Genomic DNA, 18206 nt, shown 5'->3' on the forward strand with positions numbered 1-18206 from the left:
ATACCAAGCAGGAGAGCGGACCCGATCGCCTCCGCTGCTACTGACGGAACGGGTAAGCGACAGAGGGAACCGAAGTGTGGAGGGAGGGGGGGGGCCCTCTGTCGTGGCCAATAAAAGTCACCACAGAGACCACATTTATCTTGATGCGGACCACCCGCTGAAGAAGAGGATGCCGGGGTTATGGCAGCTAGCTGCTACCATAACAACAATATTCCTTTTCAAAATTGTGATGTAAAACTGCGCAGGTGGTCCGTAAGTGGTTATATATGTGTAAAGTTCTGCGTAAACTGACTGCGCTATCCAAGTACCAATAATAAAAAATAAAAAAATACATGCCGCAACGTCCGCCTCTTTTCACAATGTTGACAATTTTCTGTCCCATACGACTACATTGGTCAAAGTACAGAATTATATATATTTCAGATGGCGACCCTAAAGGCATTTGAGGTATTTAAATTCTATTTTAGGATATGATAGCTGTGTTGAGATGGGTATAAATTATCTAGCTGAATAAAATCACCAGGTTCGACTCTTATCTTCCGCTGCAGGCATCTGATCTAGCAGTGTGTCATAAATCCTTACAGAAATGGCATGTCATCTGAAAATAAAATGCCATCCATGAAAGGAAAAAAAACTGTTCCTGTAACAAATCATGAACGCGTTAACTCAGAATGTCATACCTACATTTAAATCAATGTGAAGACACAAAGGTCATAATTGGGCAAAATTTGTATTTTTTAATCAACATGGATGATATTTAGGTTACATAATTCTAATAACACATTACTAGTTTGAATTATAAAGCATATTTTGAATTATTTACTTGATATCAGTTTCCAAGAGCAACAATGTATACACATAAAAGTTGTGCATATATATTACACACACACAGTATCTCACAAAAGCGAATACACCCCTAAGTGAAAATGTCCAAAGTATTATTTTGTGTGGCCACCATTATTTTCTAGTACTGCCTTAACCCTCATGGACATGGAGTACACCAGAGCTTCACAGGTTGCCACTGGAATCCTCTTCCACTCCTCTATGACGACATCATGGAGTTGGTGGATGTTAGAGACCTTGCGCTCCTCCACCTTTCATTAAAGGATGCCCCACAGATGCTCAATAGGGTTTAGGTCTGGAGACATGCTTGGCCAGTCCATCACCTTTACCCTCAGCTTCTTTAGCAAGGTAGTGGTCATCTTGGACGTGTGTTTGGGGTCGTTATCATGTTGGAATACTGCCCTGTGGCCCAGTCTCTGAAGAGAGGGGATCATGCTCTGCTTCAGTATGTCACACTACATGTTGGCAATCATGATTCCCTCAATGAACTGTAGCTCCCCAGTGTCGGCAGCACTCATGCAGCCCCAGACCATGACACTCCCATCATCATGCTTGACTGTAGGCAGTCTTTTTTGTCTTTTGTACTCCTCACCTGGTTACCACCACACACAATAAGTTTATCTTTGTCTCATCAGACCACAGGACATGGTTACAATAATCCAGGTCCTTAGTCTTCTTCAGCAAACTGTGAGCTTTCTTGTACATCATCTTTAGAAGAGGCTTCCTTCTGGGATGACAGACATGCACACCAATTTGATGCAGTGTGCGGAATATAGTCTGAGCACTGACAGGCTGACCCCCACCCCTTCAACCTCTGCAGCAATGCTGTTAGCACTCATACGTCTATTTCCCAAAGACAACCTCTGGATATGACGTTGAGCAAGTGCACTCAACTACTTTGGTTGACCATGGCGAAGCCTGTTCTGAGTGAAACCTGTCCTGTTAAACCACTGTATGGTCTTGGCCACTGCGCTGCAGCTCAGTTTTAGGATCTTGGCAATCTTCTTATAGCCTAGGCCATCTTTATGTAGAGCAACACATCTTTTTTTCAGTTCCTCAGACAGTTCTTTGCCATGGGGTGACATGTTGAACTTCCAGTGACCAGTATGAGAGAGTGAGAGCGATAACACCAAATTTAAAGTGGAAGTAAACCCATTGATTTAAACAGTTAAAAAAAAAAGGCATGCCGGGAATGCTAACTGCTAGACATGTGCAGAGTAAAATATTTTGTTTCAGAATTTCGTTTTCGTCCGAAAACTTAATTTATTTAGTTACTCCCGAAATTAGTTTTTATTTATTTCGTTGTTCGTTCAAAAATTGCATTCGTCCGAAAATCCACATGAATTACGGTCGAATCTGTCTTTGAAGGCTGATGGTGTCTGTCGAATGTATAAAGAACATTCGACGGAGCTAGTATATAGCATACTTTAGAACCCTATTAAAGTCTATGGGACTCCAACGTTCAAAATCTAAAGTGCTAATTTTAAAGACTAATTTGCAAGTTACTGTCCTAAAAAGTGTTTGGGGACCCGGGTCCTGCCCCAGGGGACATGTATCAATGCAAAAAAAAAGTTTTAAAAACGGCCTTTTTTTCGGGAGCAGTGATTTTAATAATGATTAAAGTGAAACAATAAAAGTGTAATATTCCTTTAACCAGTTGCCGACCGCCGCACGCCGATGTACGTCGGTACAATGGCACGGGCAGGCATAAGGACATACATGTACGTCCCTTGCCTCCCGCGGGTCGGGGGCCCGATCGGGCCCCCGCCCGGTGCCTGCGGCGGTCGGTATTCGTTCGGGAGCGATCCCGGACGAGGGGACGGCCATTCATTCATGGCCACCCCCTCGCGATCGCTCCCGACGAATAGAAATCCCCGGTGACATCACTTCCTCTCCTGTAATGTAAACACAGGAGAGGAAGTGATGTATTCTCTCCTCCGTGTCGGTATTTTTCGTTCCGACACGGAGGAGAGCGGATCAGTAAGTTGCACAAACACTCACACACACAGTAGAACATGCCAGGCACACTCACACCCCCCCTTTACCCCCCGATCACCCCCCCAATTACCCCTGCCCCCCAGTCACAGTGACACCAATGTCATTTTTTTTTTTTTTTTTTTTTTTTTGCATTGGTGTCATTTGTGACTGTAATAACTGTTAGGGCAGTTAGAGTTAGCCCCCTTTAGTTCTAATGTACCCCCCTAACCCCCCCAATAAAGGTTTAACCCCGTGATCACCCCCCGTCGCCAGTGTCACTAAGGCTGGGTTCACATTGCAGCGGTTTATGAGAACGAATGTGATTCGCACCGCACTGCAGTGCAAATCACATCCGATCTCTGTGCGATTCGAGTTCAGCCATTCGCCGCACCCGCCGCACCCGCCACACCCGCCGCACCCGCCGCAAATTCGCACGGGACCCTTTTTTTGGCCCGCAGCAGAATCGGATCGCATGGGTGTTCACACCATGCGATCCGAGTTTGCAGATCGCACTGCGATATGCGAACTGATCTGGGGGTGTCAGTAACATTTCACTGACACTCCCAGCAGTTCGCATAGGGCAGTGTGAACTGCCGCCGGGAGGCATGCGATGCGGGAACCCGCCGCGGATTCGCGGCGTTTCCGCATCGCTCCAGTGTGAACCCAGCCTAATAAGCGATCATTTTTCTGATCGCCGTATTAGTGTCACAGGTGACGCTAGTTAGGCAGGTAGGTATTTAGGTTCGCCGCAGCTTTTTATAGCGCCAGGGACCCCCATATACTACCGCATAAAGCCCCTTGATTGCCCCCTAGTTAACCCTTTCACCAGTGATCACCATATAACTGTTACAGGTGACGCTGGTTGGTTAGTTATTTTTTTATAGTTTCAGGGCACCCGCCATTTATTACCTAATAAAGGTTTAACCCCCTGATCACCCGGCGGGTGTCATTTGTGACTAATAACTGTTAGGGCAGTTAGGGTTAGCCCCCTTTAGTTCTAAGGTACCCCCCTAACCCCCCCAATAAAGGTTTAACCCCGTGATCACCCCCCGTCGCCAGTGTCACTAAGGCTGGGTTCACATTGCAGCGGTTTATGAGAACGGATGTGATTCGCACCGCACTGCAGTGCAAATCACATCCGATCTCTGTGCGATTCGAGTTCAGCCATTCGCCGCACCCGCCGCACCCGCCACACCCGCCGCACCCGCCGCAAATTCGCACGGGACCCTTTTTTTGGCCCGCAGCAGAATCGGATCGCATGGGTGTTCACACCATGCGATCCGAGTTTGCAGATCGCACTGCGATATGCGAACTGATCTGGGGGTGTCAGTAACATTTCACTGACACTCCCAGCAGTTCGCATAGGGCAGTGTGAACTGCCGCCGGGAGGCATGCGATGCGGGAACCCGCCGCGCATTCGTGGCGTTCCCGCATCGCTCCAGTGTGAACCCAGCCTAATAAGCGATCGTTTTTCTGATCGCTGTATTAGTGTCACAGGTGACGCTAGTTAGGCAGGTAGGTATTTAGGTTCGCTGCAGCTTTTTATAGCGCCAGGGACCCCCATATACTACCGCATAAAGCCCCCTAATTGCCCCCTAGTTAACCCTTTCACCAGTGATCACCATATAACTGTTACAGGTGACGCTGGTTGGTTAGTTATTTTTTTATAGTTTCAGGGCACCCGCCATTTATTACCTAGTCTCACTAGTGTACCCCTAAATTTAGGGGTGTCTACTTTCCAAAATGGGGTCATTTGGGGGGGGTTTGTGCCATCTTGGCATTTTATGGCCTTCAAAACTGTAACGCCCTTAGAAAGCCTGAAGGCGGTGCTTGGTTTTCGGGGCCCCGTACGCGGCTAGGCTCCCAAAAAGTCCCACATATGTGGTATCCCCATACTCAGGAGAAGCAGCAGAATTTATTTTGGGGTGTCATTTCACATATGCCCATGGCATGCGTGAGCAATATATCATTTAGTGACAACTTTGTGAAAAAAAAAAAAAAAAAAAAAAAGTTTGTAATTTTCCCGCAACTTGTGGCAAAATATAAAATATTCCATGGACTCAACATGCCTCTCAGCAAATAGCTTGGGGTGTCTACTTTCTAAAATGGGGTCATTTGTGGGGGTTTTGTGCCATCTTGGCATTTTATGGCCTTCAAAACTGTAATAGGTAGTGAGGAGTGAAATCAAAAAATTACGCCCTTAGAAAGCCTGAAGGCGGTGCTTGGTTTTCGGGGCCCCGTACGCGGCTAGGCTCTCAAAAAGTCCCACATATGTGGTATCCCCGTACTCAGGAGAAGCAGCAGAATTTATTTTGGGGTGTCATTTCACATATGCCCATGGCATGCATGAGCAATATATCATTTAGTGACAACTTTGTTAAAAAAAAAATAAAAAAAAAAAAGTTTGTAATTTTCCCGCAACTTGTGGCAAAATATAAAATATTCCATGAACTCAACATGCCTCTCAGCAAATAGCTTGGGGTGTCTACTTTCTAAAATGGGGTCATTTGTGGGGGTTTTGTGCCATCTTGGCATTTTATGGCCTTCAAAACTGTAATAGGTAGTGAGAAGTGAACTCAAAAATTTACGCCCTTAGAAAGCCTGAAGGCGGTGCTTGGTTTTCGGGGCCCCGTATGCGGCTAGGCTCCCAAAAAGTCCCACATATGTGGTATCCCCATACTCAGGAGAAGCAGCAGAATTTATTTTGGGGTGTCATTTCACATACGCCCATAGCATGTGTGAGCAATATATCATTTAGTGACAACTTTGTGTAAAAAAAAAAAAAAAATTTTTTTTTTGTCATTATTCAATCGCTTGAGGCAAAAAAATAAAATATTCAATGGGCTCAACATGCCTCTTATCAATTTCCTTAGGGGGTCTACTTTCCAAAATGGGGTCATTTGGGGGGGTTTTGTACTGCCCTGCCATTTTAGCACCTCAAGAAATGAGATAGGCAGTCGTAAACTAAAAGCTGCGTAAATTCCAGAAAACGTACCTTAGTTTGTAGATGTGACAACTTTTGCGCAAACCAATAAATATACAATTATTGACTTTTTTTTTACCAAAGACATGTGGCTGAATACATTTTGGCCTAAATGTATGACTAAAATTGAGTTTATTGGATTTTTCTAATAACAAAAAGTAGAAAATATCATTTTTTTTCAAAATTTGCGGTCTTTTTACGTTTATATCGCAAAAAATAAAAATCGCAGAGGCAATCAAATACCATCAAAAGAAAGCTCTATTTGTGGGAAGAAAAGGACGCAAATTTTGTTTGGGTACAACATTGCATGACCGCGCAATTACCAGTTAAAGCAGCGCAGTGCCAAAGTGTAAAAAGACCTCTGGTCATTTACCAGCAAAATGGTCCGGTCTGAAAGTGGTTAAATTTCGTAGGGGGGGGGGTTGTCTATAGTATGCCTGTGAAGGGGCGCATGTTTCCCGTGCTTAGAATTGTCCCTGCACAAAGTGTCATTTATGCAGGAAAAAAAGTCCTTTAAAATCACTCGCAGCTATTATGAATTGTCGGCTCCCGTAATACAGAGAACACTCATTGAAAGTCATTGATAAAAAAATAAATAAATAAATAAATAAATAAAAAAGCGTGGGGGTCCCCCAAATTCAATTACCAGGCCCTTCAGGTCTGGTATGGATATTAAGGGGAACCCTGCCTCAAATTTAAGAAAAAAATTGACGTGGGGTTCCCCCTAAATATCCATAACCAGACCCTTCAGGTCTGGTATGGATATTAAGGGGAACCCCGTGTCAAATTAAAAAAAAAATTGACGTGGGGGTCCCCCTAAAAATCCATACCAGACCCTTTATCAGACCACGCAACCTGGCAGGCCGCAGGAAAAGAGGGGGGGACGAGAGAGCGGTCCCCCCTCCCTCCTGAACCGTACCAGGCCACATGCCCTCAACATTGGGAGGATGCTTTGGGGGTCTGTGACCCCTCAAAGCACCTTGTCCCCATGTTGATGAGGACAAGGGCCTCATCCCCACAACCGTGGCCGGTGGTTGTGGAGGTCTGCGGGCGGGGGGCTTATCAGAATCTGGAAGCCCCCTTTAACAAGGGGACCCCCAGATCCCGCCCCCCCCCCTGTTTGAAATGGTAAGGGGGTACAAAAGTACCCCTACCATTTCACAAAGAAAGTGTAAAAAATTGTTAAATAAGACAAACACACTTTTGAAAAATTCCTTTATTAAAAATAAAAAAAATAAAAAAAAGATTCCAGCGGTGGTAATCCATTCTTGCTATCCAGCGACGGACGGTCATCTCTCCAGCGATGTCTCATCTCATCCAGCGCAGCGAATCCATCCTTCTTCTGTCTCCATGGAGGAGACACTGCAAGGATTCCGGCGGCCTGATGTTTCTTATATACGGAGGGCGGGGCCACCCGTCACCTGACCCCGCCCCCCTCTGACGCAAGGGGAAACCCGGGGTTCCCTGTGACGTATGGGTGACCCCGCCCCCCTCTGATGTAACGGAAACCTGCCTGTGTTACATCAGAGGGGTGCGGGGTCACCCATACGTCACAGGGAACCCCGGGTTTCCCCTTGCGTCAGAGGGGGGCGGGGTCAGGTGACGGGTGGCCCCGGATTTTGTGCTTTCGTTATCGTTTGTCAAAACGAAAACGAAAATAGCTGAAATTCGGACGAAAATGCATTCGGACGAAAACGAATGCACATGTCTACTAACTGCACATTGGCTGTGCTCTCAGTTTTGTTGCCAGTGGTTTAGACATTAATGTCTGTGTGTTGAGTTATTTTAAGGGGACAGCAAACTGTTATACAAGCTGTACACTCACTACTTTACATTGTAGCAAAGTGCCATTTCTTCAGTGTTTCACATGAAAAGATATAATAAAATATTTACAAAAATGTGAGGGGTGTACTCACTTATGTGAGATACTGTGTGTGTGTGTGTGTGTGTATATATATATATATATATATATGTATATATATATATATATATACACACACACACATACACACACACACACACACACAGTATCTCACATAACACACACATATATACAATAAATATATAGCACTAACCCACGAAGGAGCTGCTGGTTATTTTTGGGCTTACCGTTACCTTCCGCTCTCATTGTTGCATGTCTAGGGGATGTCCCGTGGTAGATGGCCCAGTAACTTGAGACTGACAATAGATCCACTTGAATGGATTTTATTTGCAAAACGTAAACCATTGAACAGTCTTTCAATGTGGGATCAGAGGTTTGGACTTGGGAAGGAAGTTCAGGTACTCTCAATGTCAATGTCCAAAAAACGTTAAAGAACTTGCTTACTTTGACTGCATCCAGAGAATAGCCATTCGCAGCTGGATGATCACCCAGGTTGGACAGTCCTTCTCTAACAAGGCCTAGCAGCCAACAAGGTGCTTACTCAGGAACAATGTCTTTGTCACAGACGTTGTTGCCGAACACGTAGGGAAACTAAGCTGTAGAACACTTGTGGGATACCTGAACCTTTCAGCCTCCTTGGTGATATCCACAAGACTGGATTCTCTCGGTAACTTCAGCCCTTCCAGGCTCTTGTTAAGAAAACCAACCCATGTGTGGTGTTCTTCTAAAGAGTCCTCCCCTGGAATGCTTGAAGTACAATGGGTCTCTCCTGAACCGGAGACGGCACCCATCCACCTCAGAATCCTCCTCTAGTTTCCCTGACTTGGGCTAGCCAGCCCCGAGGCGTTAAAGTCAGGTTTATCCGCACCCCGGGCCATAGCCTTCCTGGGGGCTGGTTAGGAGGACCAGGACCATGTAATCAGCACATCATACTGGACCGGAACCCCGAACCACGTGACGTCCACATCTTAAATACCCTCTCCCAGAGGGCACAGCGAGAGGGCCACTCCCACTGACCTGGCTCCGAGAGAGAGTAACTTAAGCGCCTGACCAGACCATAGTTCCACGCCTGCCACAAGAAACAGTGCCCCCTGTGGCCAGGCTGAACATCTCACAGTACAATCAGACTGATACAGAAGTCAAATTTAGAGAAATTTAGGCAAAGTTTAATTTTGAAAAACACATAGCGCAAGCTCTCCAGGAGCCTGCCGCTACATATTATATATATATATATATATATATATATATATATATATATATATATATATATATATATATATATATATATATATATATATATACACACACACACACATAAACACAGTATATATACATACATACAGCATATTTCATATTCACAAGTAAAAAAAAAAAAAAATATATATATATATATATATATAGTGTGTAAACCATGTAAACCAAGTTAGCTGTCAATACATCATCCAATCAGATGCTAGAAGTCACTTTTCCATTCTGTGATAAACAACTGACCGTGTGATACCATTTTTTTCCCGCCTTATGATTTATATAAATGAGTTATATAGAATGCTGTGCATGAATTATACCCTGCTCTAATGCATGGCAATGTTGGTTTCAAAGATAAGACAGAAATAGCATTACAGCAAAAATATCTGTTTTAGAAGGAATAAACAACGTTACCATACATATAAAAATCTAAATCACATAACATTACAATAGAACAAAATAGCACAATGTTCCATGTCCAAGTAATCATTTTATAACCTTATGATGGATCTGGCTGTCAAGCAGCCCACATTTTACATCTGCTTCACAATAATACAATGATCTACTAGCAAATACAAATAATATTTCATTTGTTATCAGTCAAGCAATCAGGGACGCCTGTTGAATGTAATATAATACAGTCAAATACATTTTGCTCTTTTGATTCCCCAAGGAGAAAAGAACTCTAAAAATATAAAATTAATAATAATAAATAAGCAGGTATAACATATTAAATTAGGTAAGCTAAAAGACGTTGGGCAGACGTGGCTCAGAAATTAAATCTACTTACCGTGTTTTATATGTCTTTTTGTCATAGTCACAGTAGCAGTAAGAGCACGTTGATTATCTGTTTCCCTTGTGCTCGCAGCTCCATATTTATCTGCAAAAGAAAAGAAAAAAACTTTTTAGAAAAAAAAAATGTCCTACTAAAGAATGAGTAATATGTAGTAATCCAAAGAAACCATCGATTCAGGTTTTATTTCAAATGACCCTGTGGGCATCCTGTAAAAGAAGCATATTCGCCTGTTCAGTGGGCAACAATTTAAATATTCACTTGCTTCAAGAGATAGCAGTACCCCTACTGGGTGTGCAAGATTGCGTGTCCTTCATGTTTTGGTCCTACCCCATGCTTTGGCCCACCCGCCAGATGCCAAGTCACTACTGTGTTTTGTAGTAATGCAAGGGTCTTGTCTTAAATATGTATATCTTAATATTTGCATCAAAAATCAAAAAAACATTTATTTCTCATTTAAGATTGTGTGGTTGTGGTTGTTACTTTATCTGGGCCAACTCACAACTGCTGGTAAAATACTGTCTAACATACAAATGTCTCTGGAACCCACCCAAAAACATAAAGGGAAACATTTGCATGGCTCCACCTACTATTCCTAATGAAGAATAAATTACTTAATCCCCTTGCTCTTTGGATTTTCCAAAGTGATAACATAATAAATATTGTATGATTTAAGCCTTTGTAGTGACTTGAAGGATATTTGGTTCCTATAAGACGCCATCACCCTGACAGCTCTGGATATACTGTTATTTTTCTTAAATGTAAGGTCAGCTTTTTAAGTAGGACCCCTCCCCCAAAATAAAAAACAAAAACAAAAAACAAACAAAGCTAGAGCTTCCGCCTGAGGTGCCTAGCCGTGGGAGACATCATCCTTCTTCCAGAAAAATGCCCATAAATGTAGAGCAGGGATATGCAATTAGTGGACCTCCAGCTGTTACAAAACTACAAGTCCCATCATGCCTCTGTCAATGGGTGTCATGCGTTTGGCTGTCAGAGTCTTGCTATGCCTCATGGGACTTGTAGTTCTGCAACAGCTGGATGTCCACTAATTGGATATCATTGATGTAGAGTATACTAAACTTGCTGAGAAGACACTTGTAGCAGTGCTCTTCAGTGTCTTCTCATTAGATTTGGAGTGTTCCCCATTTCCTAGGATTTCGTTGGAGGATGAAGTCACCACCTGTCCTGTGGAAGCTGTAGGAAAGGCAAGTATATCATTTATCTTTTTTCCCTTTACACTTGCTTCTTTAAATATTTATTTCTTAAGGGGGCGGAATTTGCTTTAGTTGAAGCTATTATCTGCTGGAAATAGGCATGCTGGCTTGCTGTTCTAATAATTACCTGAAAACAATTTAGCAAAAATACATTTGCCTAACGGTGTTCCAAATTCTGTACATCTATTATATTCTAAAAATTCTATTTTTCTACAGAATGACTCTATGCTGCATTAAACAGACTGCATTATGTTCCCATGGTTGACACTACAGTCCTATTCAGTTCCATAGCCCCCTCATGGAAAAGTGGAAAGAGGAACAAGGTTAAATCAACAAATGTGGAAATTTCTTCTCTATCTTCCCTCCGACTCTGTGTAAAAAATCGAGTTCAGCTCTTCAAGCTGACCTAAGTCATGTAACAGTCTTGCTAAGATAAATAAAGTGGTTTACTAAAGGCATATAGGCTAGGCTATTCACTTTGCAAGGGCATTTTCCCTTAGCTTAGTGAATAGCTAAAAATTTACGAGCAAAGAGAAAAAAAAACTGTATTTTTGTTTGCACAGATTTGGATCATGGAAGTCAGCAGCACATCACCTCAATCACTAATCTAAGGATTTGTTTCCTTGTAAATTGAACTGTCTATTTGCCTTTAGAAAATCCGATATTGGGTGAAATATCTTTTCTTAAAGTGGAGGGCCACCCTGAAAAAAGAAAAATACATAAAAAATTAGAAAAAAATCTTTAAAAAAAAATGAAAAAAAAATTTTTTTTTTTACTTACCAGAAATGCCTGTTGCTAGGCACATCATCCTAATCTGCCTCTTCCCCCTCCGCGGAGATCTTCTTTCTTCTCTCCTCCGTGCGGCGTCTTCTGGGTAATGGGTTGCGCTGTGTTCTGGGAACTGTGTGTCCCAGAACACAGCGCGTCCCATTCACAAAGCGCTGCACGACTCGCGCATGCGCAGTAGGAAACGGGCAGTGAAGCCGCAAGGCTCCACTGCCTGTTTCCCTTAGAAAGAATGGCGGTGCCAGGACCCGAGAGCCAAGGGACAGGTCAACCTCGGGCGGCCGACATCGCGGGCGCCCTGGACAGGTAAGTCGGCTTATTAAGTCAGCAGCTACAGTGTTTGCAGCTGCTGACTTTTAATTTTTTATTTTTTTAACCGGCCCTCCTCTTTAAGAAGATGATATTTCTCTATACCCATTCAGGTCCTGTGCAGGGGCATGTGTCAATAGGCTTGAGTAGATGGTACCAGATTGACAAATGTCTGGGACCATTCCAAATTTATTGCCAGATGCAATTGGCCTGCAATTTATCAAATTCTTACCCTGCATTTCATCTGGCTCTGGCAGGTTTTGCATTCTCATGAACTTTTATGAGCATGCTAAACCTGTCTGACCCGAGCAAATACCCAGTGATACATGCCCTAGACCTGTACACTGGACTCACTAAAACATCTCCAGTGCTTATCCACTGCACCTTTCTCCACTTCAATAGGCATAAAATATTCAACTTCCAGGTATGAGAGAACATGCAACCTCCTCCCATGATAAAATGCTGGCCCAGGCATTGTCATGATGAAGTAGGTGACGTCACCTCTCCCTCTAGGCTCTAGCATCAGCTTTAAATAAACACAATGTCCCATTGCTAATTTAGGGCTTTATGATTGGCCTACCGTAAATTTAGTTCTACCTTTCACCATGATCTAATACCTAGGCCCCAATACTTATAAATAGAAAAAAAAAAAAAAACGCTATGGTAAGAGGAATGGTGTACTAATTGTTCACAATAGAACTTTGTTCAGCTGCGGCTTGACTGTATTACATAACTACAGAAAAAAAAACACATGAAAAATTATATAAGCTGCGCTAAACCATAAAACCCACATGAAATTCTATAAGGTAAGAAACCATTAAGCATAACTTCAATAATAATGTGCAAATACCGAATGGACCTATTCCACCCCAAATCATAAAAAATGAGGGTTATAGGATAAATAATAACAGTGATTGACAATAAACAATATAGTGAACACCCAATGTGTTAGAATTATATAAACGTGTACATTTCAACAGAGTCCTTATAAAGTAAAATTATAGATAAATGAAGAATCACCGAATCTTCTACTGTGTAGCAAGTGCTTGATCCACCACCATATAGCCAAAATCATTTCTTACCAGAACTTCATGACCCCCCACTACAGAGGGTCACAAACAACATGTAACAATAGATTATCTCCCACTTCAGAAGGGCCTCAGCTGTTCTCCTCCCTCCACCGATATCATGACCAAGTTGTCAAACAAGTATCCTTAATTATCTCCCATATGTTAGGACATATATGCCAGTTCCATGAAAAAGAGATGAAGCTCCAATAGTGTAAAAAACCTTTTAATATAGATCAAATATAAAAACAAAATTGCACTTACAAAGCACAAAGGAAAGATCAGCCTTAAGTCCGCTGCGCCGGCTGGACGCATACGGACAAACTCGTCCTTCCTGGATACAAATCCTTCGCAAGGGGGGACGTCAGCGCATCGCTCAACACTACGCATTTCGTAAAAAAATTACTTCATCCAGGGGCACGAGCGGCACACTGTGTCACCTCTATTTATACTACCACATCCTCACCAAGCCTCGCTCTGGGCCCTCGGCATTTCCCGCTCAAACCAAGCCTCATTTTCGATAGCCAACCGGCTGATCAGATTCCCAATGTGGCAACCCCTCCCATAATACTTAATTCACCCAATCGCTGTATTGGACCACCAATGACTTCCCCTTTATCCAAGCCTCATTCATGCCGATAGATAAGGTACCCAATCACACGGCTTGATGGTCATCCTAGAGGTTTATCCACCCCATTTACAACAACCAATACGAACGCCAGATTTCTCCCCTTACCCCTCGCCAGTGTGATAATGACTTCCGCTTAACCAAGCCTCGTTTTTACTTGTAAACAGAGCCATCGTAGCATCCGTTTGAATGGTCATAATATAAGCCCATCTTACTGTGCCTCATCCTACCTGGTCAAACGGACATAATAAATACTAATGTTGGCTCCCGGTTGGCTACATTACACTAAAGCTCCATTCGTGTAAAAGTGCGCAGCACAAAGCCTAAAGCGGACTTCAGGTGAACTGAGTCGGCCTAAGCCAAGCCTCACTTCCGCGCACTAATACACCGCGCGAGAGCGAGGCCTGGTCCGCAGAACACTTCCGGCGGGCTTCGCTACACCATGCCTCACCCCCGCATGAACACACGTAATATGCCCACGGGACATTTACGGCATTTACGACATGGGAGGGGTTGCCACATTGGGAATCTGATCAGCTTGGTTTGAGCGGGAAATGCCGAGGGTCCAGAGCGAGGCTTGGTGAGGATATGGCAGTATAAATAAAGGTGACCGCTTGTGCCCCTGGATGACGTAATTTTTTACGAAGCGTGTAGGACTGAGCGATGCACAGACGTCACCCCTTGCGAAGGATTTGTATCCAGGAAGGAGGAGTTTGTCCGTATGCATCCGGTCGGTGCAGCGGACTTAAGGCTGATTTTTCCTTTGTGCTTTGTAAGTGCAATTTTGTTTTTATATTTGATCTATATTAAAAGGTTTTTTACACTATTGGAGCTTCATCTCTTTTTCATGGAACTGGCATATATGTCCCAATACTTATAACCAGCACTGAAAGGAGTCGGAGGCAGTATTTGCTCAAGTAACGAGAAGTATTCCAGCCATTTTGTTTTTTAATTTTTAACAGACTATGCTTTAATGGTAATATCTGAGCAAAGGTCAACTTTAACCACAAAAGTTAAAAACGAGTTAAAAGACAAATTTCTTGGCGAGTTGTATTGATAAATTGTCTTACAAACAGTTTTATTTTTGTTTTGTAAAAAAGGTAACATGCTGTGCACATGACAAAACATTGAGTACATTTCCTAATTACTGCACCTTTATGCTGTTTAATGGTGCACAGCATGCCTCTCCTTCCAGAACGGTAACATACTGTATACCCAATGACCGGTAGCATGCAATCTGACTAAGCTATAATAAAAGAAATAAATGTTAATTGGATTTTCAGGAATACATCCCTTTATGTTGTGTAATGGGGCAATGCATACATTTTACAGAACAGTGACTAATACAAGGCTGCTTTGTTTCTTGTTTGAAGACAATTTTTCCTAGCCTAGTTTACACAAAATGGCATAGAATAGAAGTTAACTAATGGAAATCAGAGTCTTTTGAAGTTTGCTTGTTCTTAGTCTCTGTGTGCTCCATCCCCTGTATATATTTAGTTTGAACTAGCGAGTAATTTTAATAATTTAGAAGAGTGGAAAAACATGCCTAGAAAAAGTAAAACAATGCAGCCACCATATCTAATGATTGGCAAGCTATAATAAATCCCATTTATGGTATTGGGTTTAATATCACATTAAGTATGCTGGGTGATGCTTTCAGCTACAGCCATATTTTCCATTTACTCTGTTTGCTTCTCTTACCTAGTAAAAAAAAATATTAGTATGGAATATCACACAGCAACAAAACGGAAATAGATTTTCATTCACTTTCTTGTTCTAAGATGTTGGAAGCTAGTTTCTGGCTGGTTGCTCTTGGTTGTGCACTTGACGGTCCTTTATATTGATCAAACCCATGCAATAAAATAATATCAGATACTGCACATAAAATTCAAATAGCAACCAATGTCTAAGAATTTATTTTTGACATCACTTTTAATTTTCTTCCTAGGAACTGAGCAAAGGTACTGTACACAGATACAGAACTACATTTAAGATAGAAGAAGTGCTGCCTACTGGAAAAATCTATTTGCTACATTCTAACAAGGACAGAGGGTTTCTGGATGGGAAAAGCATTGCTGGTGTCCAGTGAAACAGCTGCAAGTCGGTTTAAATAACAAGAGAACTACAGTGCCTTATTGTTTTACAGGATTTGTTCCAAACGCCAAGGCTTACAAAATAGCTTTTTTGATCTTCTCTCCAAGAGTTGATTGTTCAGTTGTACGCAGGGAGCTGCCTGGTCACTTACACACTCCAACGTTCTTAAAGAAGTCAATTGTATTGTAAAAGGACTATGCCAAACAGTCTATTTCTAAACCTACTTTAATCTAGTGGGGGGAATTGTCGCTACTCTGAAATGTGGCATTCAGCTACATGAGCCAGGGGACCCCAAACCACAAATGCTGTAGATTGTAGCTTTCTTTACGAGGGATTGAAAATGTTTTCTTATCTGGCAAACACAGCATCTGCTATAAACTTGAAAATCTGACTCAATTTACCTTAAAGGATCCAAAGGCTAAATGTTTGGTTTTTGAAGGGTAGGGAAGGACTATTAAAAGTTTGGGATTTACAAAAAGATAAACCTACATACACACAAAAGGTGGAATGCAGCATCAGTCCAATGCTGTATCTGTCCCCATCAGCTCTAATGCCTTGTACACACGGACATTCCGACTACAAAATCCGTCACATTTTTTCCCACGGATTTTGTCCTAAACTGGTGTTGCATACACACAGTCGGACAAAGTTGTCAGAAAATCCGATCGTTCGGAACGTGATGTTGTTCGTTCGTTGCGACAGGACTACGAGGCTAGTAGCCAATATCTTTGGTCTCGTAATTTGATCTGAGCATGCGTGGCACTTTGTCCAATTGGAATTCTCTACAAATGATCGGAAAAAGTCAGATTTTTTTTTTGTCGGAAAATTTGAGATCGTGCTCTCAAATTTTTTCCATCTGAAATTCCGGCAGAAAAAGTCCGATAGAGCCCACACGATTGGATTTTCCGACAATATGATTCGATCGGACATTTCCCGTCAGAATTTCCAACCGTGTGTACAAGGCATAAGACTGGAGAACTCAGTGCTCAGTGCTCTGTCTTCAGTGAGAAGAGAGCCAGCTCTCTTCTCTACCACTCCGGTGCTCACTGGATGGTCAGGCTGTGGAGGGGGCGGGAGCTGCTTGCTCAGGATCACTTTTATCGGCGGCGGGAGAGTTGCCCCCTCCTGCCATGCTCCTGTCATCCCTACCGCTTCACATCCTCCGTGGATGCCTGGCTGTCGACTGAGGGAAAGATGGCCCCTGCTAGGCTCCATGGCATGGGAGGGCATAACTGTCATCAAATGTCACTTCCACCTATACCTCTTAAAAGGAGGTTTTTCTGTTTTTTATTGCATTTTAGTGTAAATATAAGATCTAAGTTCTTTTTGACCCCAGATCTCATATTTGAGAGGTCCTGTCATGCTTGTTTACTATTATAAGGGATGTTTACATCCCTTGTAATAGGAAAAAAAGTGACCCAAAAATTTTTAAGGGTAAAAGTTTGTTTCCATTCCACGAGCGGGCGCAATTATGAATCATTACATGTTGGGTATCAATTTACTAACAATATCTTTCACAATATAAAAAAAATATTGTGCTCACGTTACTGTTGTCTTATTTTTTAATTCCAAAAGTGTATTTTTCCCCAAAAATGTGCGCTTGTAAGACAAATACAGTGTGACAGAAAGTATTGCAACGACCACCATTTTGTAAGAAAAAATAAATAATTATATATATATATATATATATATATATATATATATATATATATATATATATATATATAAATGTTTGGGGGTTCTAAGTAATTTTCTAGCAAAAAAAAACTTTTAACTTTAACTTAGGGTTTTAAGCCCTATGTTAACCTTGTCATTTTCTTTCTTGCTGTCTTTGTCCCTGCTGGGGGGGCTCACTCTCTATTTGCACAGGCGACCATTGGGGACAGTGCTGGAAATCTAAAATTGTCACTGGAATGGGAATAGAGGAGAAACCTTCCAATGGGGAGAATTGTCTAAGGCTTGCCATACAGTGTTAAATTTCTCTTGTTCAGCCTGTGGCTCAATCAATAGATCCTCCTATCCGTGTTATACAGAAGTAGTGTTATTGCCCCATAAGAATGTCCTACATGGATTGATATTTGCCCAATTATTGTATTTGACTTTATAATGGGATCAGGAGTAGGTAGGTCTTGTGTGGTCTCCCTTATAGTTGTCACATGCCTGTATTTTTTAATCTGAACAAAAAAAAAATCAATTTTTGAAATTCTGACAGAACTTGATCCTACAGGAAAACATGTTTGAATCTGTTTTTCAGAACGGAGACCCGTGTTAGTGGAAATTGAGTACATGCCAACTTCTTTTTTCATCTTGATCACTTGCACCCCCTGAAGGTCTATGTATTTCTTAGCCACTGCATGTGTGCTGCATAGAGAATACACGTGCGGT

The 18206-nt window shown here is 42.3% G+C and overlaps 1 protein-coding gene across 2 annotated transcripts in view; it reads right to left on the minus strand.

Moving 5' to 3' along the window:
- B3GALT1 (beta-1,3-galactosyltransferase 1) overlaps positions 1-18206 on the minus strand; it is a 418597-nt gene that overhangs the window by 126474 nt on the left and 273917 nt on the right. For both annotated transcript variants that reach the window (XM_077447915.1, XM_077447914.1), the window contains one exon: positions 9721-9810. The gene's annotated coding sequence lies outside the window, so the exon portion shown is untranslated. The remainder of the gene's footprint in view (positions 1-9720; positions 9811-18206) is intronic.

Source organism: Lithobates pipiens, unplaced genomic scaffold, assembly GCF_037356315.1.
Source record: "Lithobates pipiens isolate NorthernLeopardFrog02 unplaced genomic scaffold, aLitPip1_a1.2 Scaffold_22, whole genome shotgun sequence".
Classification (NCBI taxonomy): domain Eukaryota; kingdom Metazoa; phylum Chordata; class Amphibia; order Anura; family Ranidae; genus Lithobates; species Lithobates pipiens.